This window comes from Cynocephalus volans, chromosome 4, assembly GCF_027409185.1.
Source record: "Cynocephalus volans isolate mCynVol1 chromosome 4, mCynVol1.pri, whole genome shotgun sequence".
In the NCBI taxonomy this organism is placed as follows: domain Eukaryota; kingdom Metazoa; phylum Chordata; class Mammalia; order Dermoptera; family Cynocephalidae; genus Cynocephalus; species Cynocephalus volans.
In genome coordinates this window covers 123,398,723-123,413,932 of record NC_084463.1, presented here as the reverse complement: position 1 = coordinate 123,413,932, position 15,210 = coordinate 123,398,723, and the positions used below count along the sequence as shown (strand labels likewise).

At 34.0% G+C, this 15,210-nt stretch overlaps 1 non-coding gene across 1 annotated transcript; it reads right to left on the bottom strand.

Moving 5' to 3' along the window:
* Window positions 1-2,697: 2,697 nt before the first annotated feature.
* LOC134377488 (U1 spliceosomal RNA) lies at window positions 2,698-2,864 on the bottom strand. The gene has a single exon (XR_010023526.1). It is a non-coding gene; the product is annotated as a U1 spliceosomal RNA (small nuclear RNA).
* Window positions 2,865-15,210: the final 12,346 nt, after the last annotated feature.

The window sequence follows — 15,210 nt, the reverse complement described above, 5'->3', positions numbered from 1 at the left end:
TATGTATATTTAAATGACCTTGTGCTTTGTTACTGATGCTTTTTAGTAAGCTTTTGTTTTGTTCTGTTTTTAAAAAGTTGACTTGGTGCTAAGGAGTTTGGTTTCAGTAAGCACTCTTGAGAGGAAACATTGCTCATGGAAATTTTTGTTTTACTCCCTGAAACTGAACATCTACACTTATGGTTTCCCTCCTTTGAGGAAATAACTGGTAGATTCTTATCCTTGTCTAGTTCCTGTTCTGTTCAGGATGATATTGGCAGTGGGCTTATCATAGATGGCTTTAATTGTGTTGAGATACTTTCCATCTATACTAAACTCGTTAGAGAGTCTTATCATAAACGAATGTTGAATTTTGTCAAATGCTTTTTCAGCATCTATAGAGATGATCATATGTTCTTTGTCTTTGATTTTATTGATGTGGTGTATCACATTTATTGATTTGCGTATATTGAACCAACCTTACATCACTGGGATCAGTCCCACTTGATCATGGTGCACAATTTGGTGTATGTGTTGCTGTATTCTGTTAGACAGTATTTTACTGAGGATTTTTGTGTCCATATTCATCAAGGATGTTGGCCTGTAGTTTTCTTTTTTGTGTTGTATCTTTGTCTGGTTTTGGTATCAGGGTGATGTTTGCCTCATAGAATGAGTTTGGGAGAGTGACCTCTGTCGCAATCTTTTGGAATAGTTTGTAAAGAATTGGTATCAATTCCTCTTTGAAGGTTTGGTAGAACTCTGCAGTGAACCCATCCGGTCCTGAGCTTTTCTTTGTTGGGAGTCTTCTGATAACAGCTTCAATCTCTTTTGTTATAGGTCTTTTCAGATTTCCTATATCTTCTTGGCTCAGTTTTGGTAGTTTGTGTGTCCAGAAATTTATCCACTTCCTCCAGAGTTTCAAATTTGTTGGCATATAGTTGTTTAGAGTAGTCTCTAATGATTCCTTGTATTTCTGAGATATCAGTTGTAATATCACTTTTTTCATTTCTAATTTTTGTTATTTGGGTCTTCTCTCTTCCTTTTTTAGTTATACTTGCTAATGGTTTGTCAATTTTATTTATCTTTTCAAAAAAACAATGTGTTGATCATCTTTATGCATGAAACTTTTCCTGTACTTCAAATTAATTTGTTGGATGAATTTTTAGATGTAAGGTTACTGACACAGAACTTCTGGTTTATTTAAGACTTCTGATACTCATCATAAAGATGATCAACACATTATGTATAAAAGAAAAAAATTGAAAAGCTCTGTATATCTCATGATAAAGCTATAGTATGTCAATCAAAATCTCTTAAAATTCTTTTACTATGGGGAAATACAGTACTAAGAGATAATTAGTATTAAAATAGTGTATAAATTACAAAGAAAACTTTGCAAATTCATATATAGGAATAAGACTAAAAACAAATGAAGACAGCCTTACTGTTTCTTTCAGTTTGACTGAACTTTAGACAAGTCTTCCTGACTCTAGGCCCTGACTTGCCTTTTACTTTTAAAAATTTATAATTGTAAATTGCTTTCTTGACCCTTTGAAATGTAAATTTTTTAAGAGCCTCTTGTTAGTTCTACTATGCAAGATCATCTTTCTCAAGGAACCTGGAGCTATTTATTTGAAATGAAATCATCAAGGAAGATAACACCCTATCTCCAGGTTTCTGTTGGAGAGTGGGAGGTGACCTTCTGTAGGGGCCTTGCTCCAAGTTATAAAACTACCTCCTGTTATGAAGACTGGGGGAACTTTATTTTTCTTTCAGGTAAACACAATGAGTAAACAAAGATGGCCTATACCCCCTCTCCCATAACCCCCATGCCAGCTCCTTCTCTCTCCCCTTTGTTTCAGGAGAGTTTAGCTCAAGCTGAGTTCTGGTCTCTTGCCCCTATTGCAACAGTCTTAAATAAATCTGTTTAACTTTGTCTCATGCAAGTTTTGATTTGACACAATTTATGTTGTTAAAAATAATTATTTTTGTATGGAAAAATTAAGATTGCTTTTTGGAATCAGCATTGTCACTCTTTGATTGTTTCAGATCATTTTCCTTTCTCCCAATTTTTTCAAAACATCTAATAATTTATTTAGTATGTATGTATGTATTTAGTTATTTATACCAAAATGCCTTTTTCTAATCTTCTCATATGCTAGTTTGGCTACATATACAATTTTAGGTCCCAAAGAAAGTTTCTCTAGAACTCTGAATGTGTTGTACTATTATCTTTTGGTGTCTATACTGCCATTTTATGAATGAATTCACCTGGTTTTGTTGTTGTTTTTGTTGCCAAACCTTTTTTGTTTCCTAAAGATTTTAAATTTATTTTTTTAGTTTTGAAATTTTACAAATATAACTATAGATAAAATTTTCCCCATTTTACCTTACATGTTAGTCAATCAGCCTTTTAAAACTATAGGGTCTTTCTATTTCTTTGCAACTTTAAAAATATCTTTCTTTCTTTGATCATTCCTCAACTCTCACATAGAAAAGTTTTATAATAACTTCTGTCCTTCTCTGAATTTTTTTTTCCCCCTGGGCTAATACTCAGACTGAATTTTATATACTAATAATTTATTCTGTAGCTAAGGTCTTTTTGTTATTCAGGTTAAAAACTTAGATTTTTTTAATAGAAATTATATTAGTAATTCTTATTCTCTCTAATTGACCTTTTTACATAGATTTTTTTTTTTTTTTTTTTTTTTTTGACCAGGGGAGAGCATGAGCATAATCCCCCACTATCACAAATTATGCATTAGTGTTTTTCACTTTTGGAGAAATCACAGGGGTCAGTCAGCACATCCAGAGTGCAATGGATAAGCCTCACCCTGGGAAAACCACCTTTGTGTTTCACGGTATCTACCCTGCCAGGTAAGTATTAGTAGTAATATTTTAAAGGTTTGTATTTGCCTTTTGAACTTTTTATTTCATATACTTGAGTTTTGGGGGGGGGGTTGTTGTTGTTATTGGTGTTTCTCATTCATGTGTTTCATACAAGTTTCTGGTGATTATTGATTCTGTGTTTGTCTTTTCTTTTGAGTATATCTGTGTGCTTGCCTGCAAATATTGTTTCAGTTTACCATAAACTGTATTTTGCAGTTGAAGACATGTTTCTAAAATTATTATTTGAATGCAAAAGGAACGTCTCACTGGTTTAATTTCTCTCCTGGTTATTTGTGATATACTCTCCTTCTTTTGGTGGATGACTATTTTAAGTATGGCTCTACGTTTCTCTTTAAATTTTTTTTAATAAATATCACTGCTAGCAATTAAAACGCAAAATCTTTACTAATACATTTTTAAGGGTTTCCCCAAACTTTTAATTTTGAGATGTTCTGAAACAATCAAACAGTTGAAAGATGTGTACAGTGAACTCATGAAAGCCCTTCATCTATTGTCTTAAATCGTTAATATTTTGTCTTATTTGGGAAAGCATATTTTTTCATGACCTTCATTACTGAGATGCATAAGTGCAGAATTTTAGGGGAGTGTGAACCAAAATCTTATCAGCCCCAAAATAGAAGATGATCATCTGTCTACATGTGATAATACTTCAGTGAAAAAGAAATCTGAGTCATAACCTCAAGCCTAATGTACTGAAAAGTACAGCTGTGCCGACCAGGAGACAAGAATGGAGCAGAAAGATAGGTGCGGACTTGGCAGCTCCAGACGTACTAGGTGACATCTGATCCAAGCATCTGTCTACAGTTCATTGAGCAGGTCCACAGAAACCCAAGAAAGGAAGCAAATTATTTCAAAAAGGCAGCAGGTGTTGAGTGTGCTTATAAGTTGCAACAATACTCTCAAAGTTTTATTTAACTTCACATGCCAACGTTTAGAAGGATTTTTACGTAATCAGCTATCACTTGTCAATGAGGCAGAGTAGCTCAAGCTGCAATTTTCCTGGGATTCAATATTCAATATTGTCTACAGATTGTGGGAAATTGCTGAAGTAATAAGGTAGCAAGAAATATTGCATATTTATTATATCACAGCACCAAGTTCTTTCTAGTATGTCATTCAAAAATCTAAAAGGAATGAAATCAATTTTTAATATTTTATGACGTATCCAAATATGACTTGGTGATTAAAATCTGTGCTGTCTCAGAGAGTCATGTCTTCCCTGTTGAGAGGTTATGAATTCAATGATTTAGTTGAAATATGAGAGTGGAAAAAATAAAGTGTGTGTAAAAAAAATACAAGTATAATCTATAAAAAATGTCTTTATCATAGCATAAAAAAGTATAGAATGTACTACAATAACATTAAAGTGTACAGAAATTACTAAGAGTATATTTAGATTTCTATAAATATCTCCTGGTCATATGAACTTCAATGCAGGTCTTCATTTAAACAGTATGATTTCATGTCCCTCATCATAAGCTTAAATAAACTTAAATCCTTTTTGGAAAAAATAACTATTTTGAAGTAAAAATAATGAAGTTTGGAAATATAACTTGGATGCTCTAGTTGTATCAATGAACATAGGAAAGCATGTACTAACTGAAATCTCTGCCTTGCTTAATCGTTTTTGGCTGAGAATTAAGTAAAACACATTTCAGTTTCTATTTGGACACTTTGCACAGTATGTTAGTGAACATTCTTACTTAAACAAGACACTCTGGAGCAGGGGTTTGAAACCTAGGATGGCATTATCTTCCAGATAAAATTCATGTATTCTTCTGTGAATACTTTCAATCCAAGATCATTTTTATCCAGTTTCAGAAACTGAGGCTATTTGAAACTGAGCTGTAGTCTCTGACAGGGTCCAACTGGTACATGCTCCGAGAGTGTAAACCTTTGGAAACCCAACCCAAAGTGAGGATGGTCTATCAGGGCTTTTCTTACTGCAATGACAGGGCCTGATATGGCTGTAAAAACCCCAGTTCAGTCTTTTAAGTCTCTCTCAGCTGGCCTATCTCTAACTTTATATGTGAAGAGAAATTATACTCTGGCTTAACTCTTCAGGACTGATAGAAGAAAAAGCCTGAAATAGGGTAGGGTTGGTGGAACCAGCTACAAAGCTAAAAGGTAATAGTATAATGTAAACATTCTCTGATAAAACTAGACAGGAATAGTGACCATGGTTGTAATGAGTAAAAACCATTTTGAACAGAACACTGAATCTTTATATATAAATAAAAGAGATTAATAAATAAAAGGTCACTGTGAGTGATTAGACTTAAAAGACCTAGAGTAAAATGTAATGGGAACATTCATATAGAGAGGGTATTTTTTTTTGAAGTAGAATTGGTTTGACCTGTTATTTTCATTGAATTAGTGTGTGTGTGTGTGTGTGTGTGTGTGTGTGTGTGTGTGTGTGTGTGTGTGTGTGTGTGTGTGTTTAGTATATGTTGTATGCCAGGCCCTAATCAATATAGATTACAATTATGATTAAGGGAAGTGTCTGCCCTTCATGTATGCAAATTCTGTTGGGAAAGGCAGAAAAGTTAATGGAAAATTAAAATACAATAGGAATGAGTAAGGAATGTTACAAATAAGGGGCACTATCTCAGGAAAAATACAAAACTGAAGTCAATGAGTAGAAGTTAACCAGGAGATAGTAGATAGAAGAACAAATCTGGTGGTTAGAGAAAAGGGAACGTTTTAGCCCTAGGGAACAGAAAATGTTGGTGAGATCATGGCTTGTTTATATAAGTAGAAGTCACTCGGCTTGTAAAGAACTATGGTATAAGGTAAATAGTGATAGAAGAAAACAGAGTAAAAGTCATGCTTGAACTTTATTTTGATGACAATGGAGGGATTTGTTTTGGTATGTGTCATTACCTAGCCAAAGGTAGACATGTCATTGTTCTGCAAAGGTAGGGCATCCCTTTAGCAGTAGTATGTTTCTGATATTAATGGGTTTATCATTCTTATTTTGACATGAACTATTTCAGCTTGAAGTCTGAAAAGAAACTTTTAGACAGCTTTAGCAAGTTCTTATATATTTGCCTTTATCACTTAGAAAAATGAATGTGGGCTTCTGAATCCAAAATACTGTTGCTAAAATCTAAGCTCTGCTCCTTCTGTATTTTGGATGTGAGCAAAATATTTAGCCTTCTAGACTGGGCTATTAGTTTTAACTAGACTACCTTACAAATGTATATCATACAAAGAGCTAAATCAGAAGTTCCCTGACAATTAAGAGACACTCAAAAACTATAGATTCAAAAGTTGGCCTTTGAAACATGTAAGAAAACGGATGAAACACATTTTAGTCACAAGAGAATAAAACCATTGAGAAGAGCCAACACTAGTCACTAAGTGTCAAACATCAAATCTTGACATTGCAGACTATGTACATGTTTTCTCTTGGGATTTCCCACATGGCACACAAACTTAGCAAGGAATCACTTTGTCTCTGCACTCATCTTCTTAATGATCCACCTTTGATCACCTCTAATATTTACCTGCAACTTTACTGATTTGTGATGCTATAACCTTTCTTAATGCCTTCTTAAGTACTTCCAGCCTAAGAAGATTATGATCTCCAGACCCTGAATGTTTAATGCTAATTTTCAATCTATCATGCTCAATTTATTTCCAGATCATAATCCAAAGTAGTTCTGTGTCTCTAATTATTCCAGAAACTATTAAAAAAAAGCTGTAATACTGATAATAATTATTTCAAAACCTTCACAGACTGCTGTTTCCCAGTTTCTAGTTCCAGTGTTTATGGTGACCATAACAAAGTATAATTAGAATTCTAACTATCTGAACATATTTAACCAAACATTATTGTTTTTCTTTATGGTTAAGGTCCCTGTTGACACAGCTGAGCTCAAGGACTTAACTGTGGCAGTGTGCAAACTGAAACAAAAAGACAAAAACTAAGAAAATAATTGAAAACTTAAATATTCTTTTCATGATTTATTAGTACTGCTCTTAATGAAGCAAGTTCAGATAAATTCAAAAAAACATAACTTATATATATTTTTGCAGCACACTAGCTTTTAACTTTTACATAAAGTCAGAACTTACAGGATTTTTATTGTTTCATTTTATTAGAGTATATATTAAAAGAAAGTGTACAGTAAAGCTGAGGAAACAGAATTTTCTAAAATTGAACAAAAATTTTGGTTACATCTTTATTTTACTATGAAAAAAGATTTAAAAATTCATGAAATTCCCACTGCTCATAACATCTGAAAATAAAATCATAACAGAAAATGAGGTAACAACCAAAATACAAAACTAGCTTTATAATTATGATAAATATTGTGTATAAGAGATCAGGGAAAATAAAACTTTCTTATCTGGTTGCTAAGAGTAAAGCTTGGTTTAATATTTCTAGAGAACCATTTAGAAATATGTACTCAAAGATGGAAAATTGAGTATATTCTTTCACTTCATGATTTTTAGAAACTAATCTTAATAAAATATTAATTTATCTTGATAAATGACACGATGATATCGAAGACATAAAATGTTTCCATTAGTGAAATAAGAAAATTATTTCAATAAAGCACTATACTTATAAAGGATAACTTATCAGCCACTGAAATTAAAATAAGAAATTGATAAAAAATGACATTGGTCTTCAGAAAGCCTTAATAACCCTAGACAGATATAAGGTAGTTATCAGAAACATGAAAAAAAAAAACATAAAAGGAAGGATACACCAAGTGAAGTTTAAGGATCTCTATAACATTGTGGACTCCTCAAAAGGAGTTATCATAGTAAAAACAGAAGAGCATACGATGGTCCAGGTGGCCCATCTCCCAAAACACAGGAAATATCACTTGAGACTTGGGATATATGTTGGAAAAGTCTGTGAGGGAGGTCTTTTGCCTGTGATGAAAATGATCTTCTATAGAAGATCACCCATACTGTGAGAATGTACCCATGAAAACTGATGAAGGTCACTACCACAAAATACAGAAATTATAATTATTTATATCCAAAATATGCAAGTGACTTTTGAAAAAAGTCCAGCCTTCAAGGCCTTCATGCTTTTAGAACATATCATGCCTCAGTTATTGGGATTTTAGGGATAAACAGAATATGGCTAGAGAGTCAGATTGGGAACCAGCCCAGAGACCACTTATTGGAAATGAGATCCTCACCTGGATGCCTTTAGGCCAAAGTCACTCCTTGCTACCTATTCTGTTGTGGGAGACTTATCCAAACCTATGAAGTGTTACATGGAGCTATGATTGAGTTAAGGTTTATACGGAGGATAATCCTCAAGATGAAATTAGGTCTTCAAGGGGATAGGCAAAAAATATTCATAGTGTGAGTATTCAAATTACACCAATGTAGTAATTCAGGAGTCTGGAAAAATAATACCTACTCTGCTAGGCTTTGCTCTTTCTGTGGAAACGACTCTACTGCAGAATCTGACCCTATTCATCAACTCATTTCACACCCTTACCGGAGGACTTAAGACACAAGCCTAGGAAGTACATTTTCTTTGCTGCATATAAAGATTTACTAGGAACAGATATGGAAAAATATTAAATTATATTTGTATTTTCTACTTTTTCTTTAATTTTAAAAAGACAAGTTTGGACGTCCATTAACTTAGGGAAAGTTTTTTGCAAAGTGAAAAACAGGTTCTTCTTGTAGCCCAGAGGATGATCGTGTAGGTTTTTGGTCTGTTTAACTGTCTTTAGATTCTTGTGAAAGTACCATGAACAACTAAAAACTAGTTTTTATTTGTCTTGAAAGAAGTGTTAGACTTAGGGGAAAAATTATATTTATTGTTACTTAAATTTGTGAACCAGTGATTTTAGAATCATAGTGCTTTTATTTTATTCCTGAAGACCTCAATCACAGTGTCCACAGAGTTCTCAAAAGGAATTCTCCACTCTGATATGTAGCACTTTATGCTGAATGTTAGTTTCTGATTTTTTCTGCCATGGTGCATTTTTCCTAGAGGCTCTGAAATTCCATTTATAGATTAGCTTCCCAAAGTAATCTTTCATCTCAAAATTGCTATATGTATATAGAAATATGGGTATGTCTGTGATAGGCAGAAAAATGTCCCTACCCCAAAGATATGCTCATTTTAATACTCAGAATTTTAAGTTGTAATTAAGGTTATGAACTTTAAAATATGGATATTACCCTGATTGTCTGGGTGGACCCAATTTAATCACTTAGGTCATTAAAGGCAGAAAACCTTCTTTGGCTGCAAGCAGCAGAGAGATGCAATGGAAGAGGAGGCAGGAGAGATGAGGCAAAAGGGGAAGTCAACAAGATTTGAAGTATGAAAAGAACTTGGCACACAATGCTACTTTTCAAGATGAAGGGGGAATCAAATTAGGGAATGCAGGAAGTCTATAGAAGCTGAGAATGACTCTTTGCTGATAATCACCAAGAAAATGGAGACTTCAGTTTTACAATCACGAAAAGTAGGGTTCAGCAACAACCTCAACGAGCTTAGAAGCACATTCCTTTCAGTTTCCCAATAGGAGCCCAGCCAGCCCACAGTCTGGTTTTGACCTTGTGAAACCTGGAACAGAGAGCACATTCAGAAATGTGATAGTAAATGTGCATTTTTTCAAGCTGGTAAATTTGTGGTAAATTGGTGTGGTAGAAATTTAAAAAAAAAAAAAAAAAACTAATGCAATGTCTGAAACCATACATTGACACAATTTACATATTTATTTACCAGAAAGTTCACAATGTGCATGTAAATAAATGTACAAAAGTTATTACTATTGGGTAGTAGGGGAAAGAGCTACAAATATTTAGATAAATTTCAGAGCTAGTAAATCCAGTAACTACTACATCATATATCATACAGATTGGGGAAAAAGAGTCAGGAGACTGAGTGATTATTTTTATCATTTCAGTTTTCTAGACGAGGCATTAAAAATGGTAGTATTAATAAAATTAGACAGGAGAATATAAAGTTGAATAATAGTATACACATAGAAATAATTTTGTTTCAGGGTGGATAAGAGGGATTAAAGAATAAAAACTATCAGCTTTCATTCTTGGTTAAGTAGCAAATGGTAATGCTGAATCAGAGCTGACAAACATTTAAACAGAGGCCCTTGAATCAGAAGTGAACATAGATTTGTAACTCAGTAGGAGTTCAAGAAAGGGACAGATGTTTAGAAGCCAATATCTTAGAGGAGATGAGTGAAGCTACAGGACTTCTGCCAAGGAGATAGAATGCAGGAGAATGGATTCGCGAAGGAAGAGAGAGGCTGGGACAAATAGTAGAAAACATAATGTTAACAAGATAAGACCTTAATGGATGTCAAGGGAAATGTGGATATTTAGATAGGTCAGTGACCTTAAAGCAATTTGCCTTATTAGAATGTTGGGAGTGAAGGGAATTCACAGCACTTCAACACAGGGCCCTAATGAAGGAGTAAGTGTTATAAAAAGATCTATCTTTTTGAAAATTTGGCTGGGAGAAAGAGATGCAACTGGTAGCTCTAAATGGCAAGGAGATTTCAATATAGCAAGTTTCTCAGAAATAATGGTGAGACAATAATGATGAGAATCATTATCCTTGAGATAAAGTATGAAAACAAAGAAGCAGATCAATAAGATTTCTGAAGTTAGAAAAGAAAATTCAAAATGTTAAATAATCATTTGGTTTTGTCCTTGATTTTGTTGATGGGGTATATCACATTTATTGACACACATATATAGAGCCATCCTTGTCTCTCTGGGATCAATTTCATGTGATCATCTTTTTTATATAATGTGTTGCTGTATTCCAATTGGTAATATTTTATTGAGGATTTTTGTGTCTATTTTTTTTTTGTCAGAGAAAAAAAGCCTACGGTTTTCTTTTTTTTGTTGTATCTGTGTCTGGTTTTGGTATCAAGGTGATCCTGACCTCACAAAATGAGTTTGCAAGAATGGCCTCTGTTTCAATTATTTTGAATAGTTTGAAGAAAATTGGTATTAATTCCTCTTTAAAGGTTTGGTAGAATTCAGCACTAAAGCCATCCAGTTCTGGGATTTTCTTTGTTGGGAGACCGCTGATTACTGCTTCAATCTCATTGCTTGTTATTGGTCTGTTCATGTTTTGTATTTCTTCTTGGTTCAGTCTTGGCAGTTTGCATGTGTCCACAAATTTATCCATTTCCTCCAGTTTGTCACATTTATTGATACAAAATAGTTCACAATAGTCTCTAATGATTCTTTGTATTTCTCTGGTAACAGTTGTAATGTCTCCTTTTCCATTTCTGATTTTTGTTATTTGGGTTTAATCTCTTCTTTTTGTTAACCTAGCTAATGGTTTGTCAATTTTGTTTATCTTTTCAAAACATAAACTTTTTCTTTCATTGATCTTCTTTATTATTCTGTGTCTCTATATCATTTAGTTCTATTCTGATCTTAATTATTTCTTTCCAACTACTAACTTTGGGATTGGAATGTTCTTGCTTGTCTAGTTCTTTGAGATGTAGCATTAGGTTGTTTATTTGAAATCGTTCTTTTCTTTTGATGTAAGTGTTCATTGTGATAAACTTCCTTCTTAGTACCACTTTTGCAATATCCCACAGGTTTTGGTATGATGTGTCTTTATTTTTGTTGGTTTCAAGAAATTTTTTGCTTTCCCATTTAATTTCTTCTTCAACTCATAGGTCATTCATGACCCTATTGTTTAATTTCTGTGTATTTGTATAGTGTCCTGAGTTTTGTTTTTTTATTAATTTCTAGTTTAATTTGTTCTGGTCCTAAAAGATACTAGAGATGACTTAATTTGTTTTTAAGTTGTTGAGACTTGATTTGTGAAGTAACATGTGGTCTATCCTGGAGAATGTTCTATGTGCTGATGAGAAGAATGTATATTCTGGAGTTGTTGGATAAAATGTTCTGTAGATGTCTGCCAGGTCCAAATGGTCCAAAGCATAGTTTAAATCCTGTGTTTCTCTGTTGATTTGTTGCCTGGATGATCTGTCCAATGCTAAGAGAGGGGAGTTCAGATCCTCCACTGTTATCTTGTTTGTGTCTATCTCTTTCTTTAGTTCTAATGGTGTTTACTTTATAGAGAACAGATCTAGAGGTTGCTGGAGAGGGGGTGGGGGAGGGAATTTGGGGAGAGATCAGGTGGGGGACATGGGTAATAATTGCAATCTGAGGTGGTGGCATGCTGATAGTATTGATCTGATCATCACATCTTGGACACAGGTACTGATGGTCAGTTCTGTAGCCCATGAATATGTATAATCATTAATTTTTTTTAAAAAAAAGTTAAATAACCCAAGCCACATGTTTAAGGAGCTGTTGATTTTGTTTCCTACTAGTAGATATCTGTGAAAGTGATGTCCAAACAATAAAATGTTGACACACTATTACATTATAATCATATTAAGTTAGAAAACAAATTTCAAATAAGAGAAAATAATTCTATCTTATTATCTTTTTAAGAATACTATTTTTATCTTTATGTTGGATCATTTGGATTTATTTCTGAAGTTCCTATATGGAGTGTGTGTGTGTGTGTGTGTGTGTGTGTGTGTGTGTGTGTGTGTGTGTGTGTGTACTCACTCAGTGTCACCTATTACAGGTGAGGAGCTGTGTAATACCCCAGTACCTCTCCCAGGAGTCCAAGGTTCCAATCATAGCCCCAGAAACCTCAAGTCCAGGGTTACCCACTTCAACTGAGGAGCTGCAACGTGACCCCATGCTTCTCCCAGGGCTTCACAGTCACATTCATTTCCTTGGCAAACACACTCACTTTAGCAGAGGAAAAGACAATTGCCATAGCTCCTCTTCTACCCTGAAGTCCCAAATGGATACCAGTGACACCATTCTGGGTCACCCACTTCAGCTGAGGAGTCATTGAATTCACTAGCACGTCTCTCAAGTGCTTGAAAGTCCCACCTGTAGCCCCAGCAATCATGTCCTGTGTCATCACTTCATCAAGGGGCTACTGAATGTCCCAGCCCCTAGGACACAGACACTCATAGACAGCTTTGAAGTTGAATACATCAAAGAAATCATATGGATACAACACTACCGCATTCACCCAGAAAGAAACATAAAACATCCTATCAAGTTGACACTAGAATGTGTCTATCAGAAAGAGTCTCTTCTCTCAAAAGCTACTCCACAAAATTAAAAGTGACTATTCCACCAGATGCTCAGAAACCAGGGTAAAAATCACAAGAAACATAAAGAAGAGGAAACATGATACCCCCCAAATAGAATAATGCTCCAGTATCAGAACCCCCCAAAAAGGAAACCTATAAATGCCTGAAAAGAAAGTCAAGAAAATAAAATTCAGGAAAGTCAATGAGATCAAAAGAATATAGATGGACAATTTAACAAAATTTAAAAATATTAATAATCAGAATAAGAAATTTAAGAAAGTAATAGATATCACAAGAAAGAACCAAGCAGAATACTTGGAACTAAAGAATTGATTAAAAGCTTAAGCTACCAAGAACTTGAGCAAAAGACTAGATCAAGCAGAAGAAATAATTTTGGAAGTTGAGGACAGGTCTTATGAAATAACCCAGTTGGACAAGAAAAAGAAAAGAAGAAAAGAATAGAAAACAGTGAGGAAAGCTTACAAGATTAATTGGACAACTTTAAGTATAAGACATTTGCAATATGAGTGTTCCAGAAAGGGAAGATCAGGGAAAAGACATCAAAAACCTATTTAACTAAATAACAGCTGAAAATTTTTCCCAAGTTTGGGGAGGGATATGAATTTCCAGTTTCAAGTGGCTCAAAAGTTTCTCAAACAGATTGATCCTAAAAGTGTACTCTCCAAGGCAGTTTATAGTGAAAATGTCAAAAGTCAAAGACAAAGAGAGAATTCTAAGAACAGAAAGAGAAAAGCATAAGGTCACCTATAAACTCACTAACAGCAGATTTCTCAGCAGAAACCTTACAGGTCAGGAGAGACTGGAGTGATATATGCAAAGTGATGAAAGAAAAAAACTTCCAGGAAAGAATACTATATGCAGGGAAGCTATTCTTCAGAAATAAAGAAGAAATAGTATCTTTCCCAGACAAACAAAAACTGAGGGAATTCACCATCACTACAATGTCCCTAAAAGAAATTTTTAAGGCAGTCCTACATCTGGAAGCCAAAGAACAATACCTATTATCATGAAAACATGCAAAATAATGTAATTCAGTGGAAGCACAGATAAGCAAAGCAGAAAAAGGAAAAAATACACACACACACACACACACACACACACATATATATATATCAATATATATCTTATTACTACAAAAAAACACCAAACAGCAAAGACAAATGATGAAAGAGGAAAAAAGAAATAAAGGATTTTTTTAAAAAGCTATAATATAATTAACAAAATGTCAGGAATAAGACTAGACCTTTCAAAAGCAACATTAAATGTAAGTGGATTAAATTCCGCTTTAAAAATATATGGCTGAATGAATTAAAAAAACAAGACCCAACTATATGCTGCCTTCAAGAAAATTGCTTTGTCTGTAAAGACACACATTGTCATTATGGTTTTTTGTGGTGATAAGGTTTAGTTTCCTTTTCTTTATCATTGCACTTTTGTTCTACAAGTGGGGTTTGTTCTTTCTTGTGTATTTGTGGTAGCGATTATCATTTTTCAGATTCCAGGTGCAGGACTTCCTTGAGGACTTCTTGTAGAGCTAGCCATGTGGTGGTGAACTCTTGCAGTTTTCTTTTTTCTTTTCTTTTTTTTTTTTTGTGTGTGTGTGTGTCTGGAAAATACACTAGTTTTCCTTCATTTCTGAAGAATAGCTTTTCTGGGTATAGTATTCTTGGAAGACAGTATTTTTTTGTTGTTGTTTGTTTTTGTTTTTCTTTTTGTTTTTTCTTTTAGTATTTCCAATAGATCATCTTACTTTCTTCTAGCCTGTAGCGTTTCTGTTGAGAAGTCTGCTGTTAGTCTGATAGGGGCTCCCTTATAGGTGACTTGACCCTTTTCTCTTGCTTCTTTTAAAATTCTCTCTTTGTCTTTGAGCTTTGCCTTGGAGTGTCTTTGCCTATAATGTGTCTTGGAGAAGATCTTTTGGGGTTGAATCTGTTTGAAGATCTTTGAGCCTCCTGGGTCTGAAGGTCCATCTCTCTCCCTGTACTTGAGAAGTTTTCCTTTTACATTTTTATTTCATTGAACAGGTTTTCAATGCTTTTTCCTTTCTCTTCCCCTTCCAGAACAGCCATATTTGAATGCTTGTGTGCTTAGGGTTGTCTTCTAGCTCTCTTAGATTTTCTTCATTTTTGAAAATTCCTTTTTCCTTTCTTCTGCTTTTTATCCACCTGGGTTATCTTGAAAACCCTCTTCAAGA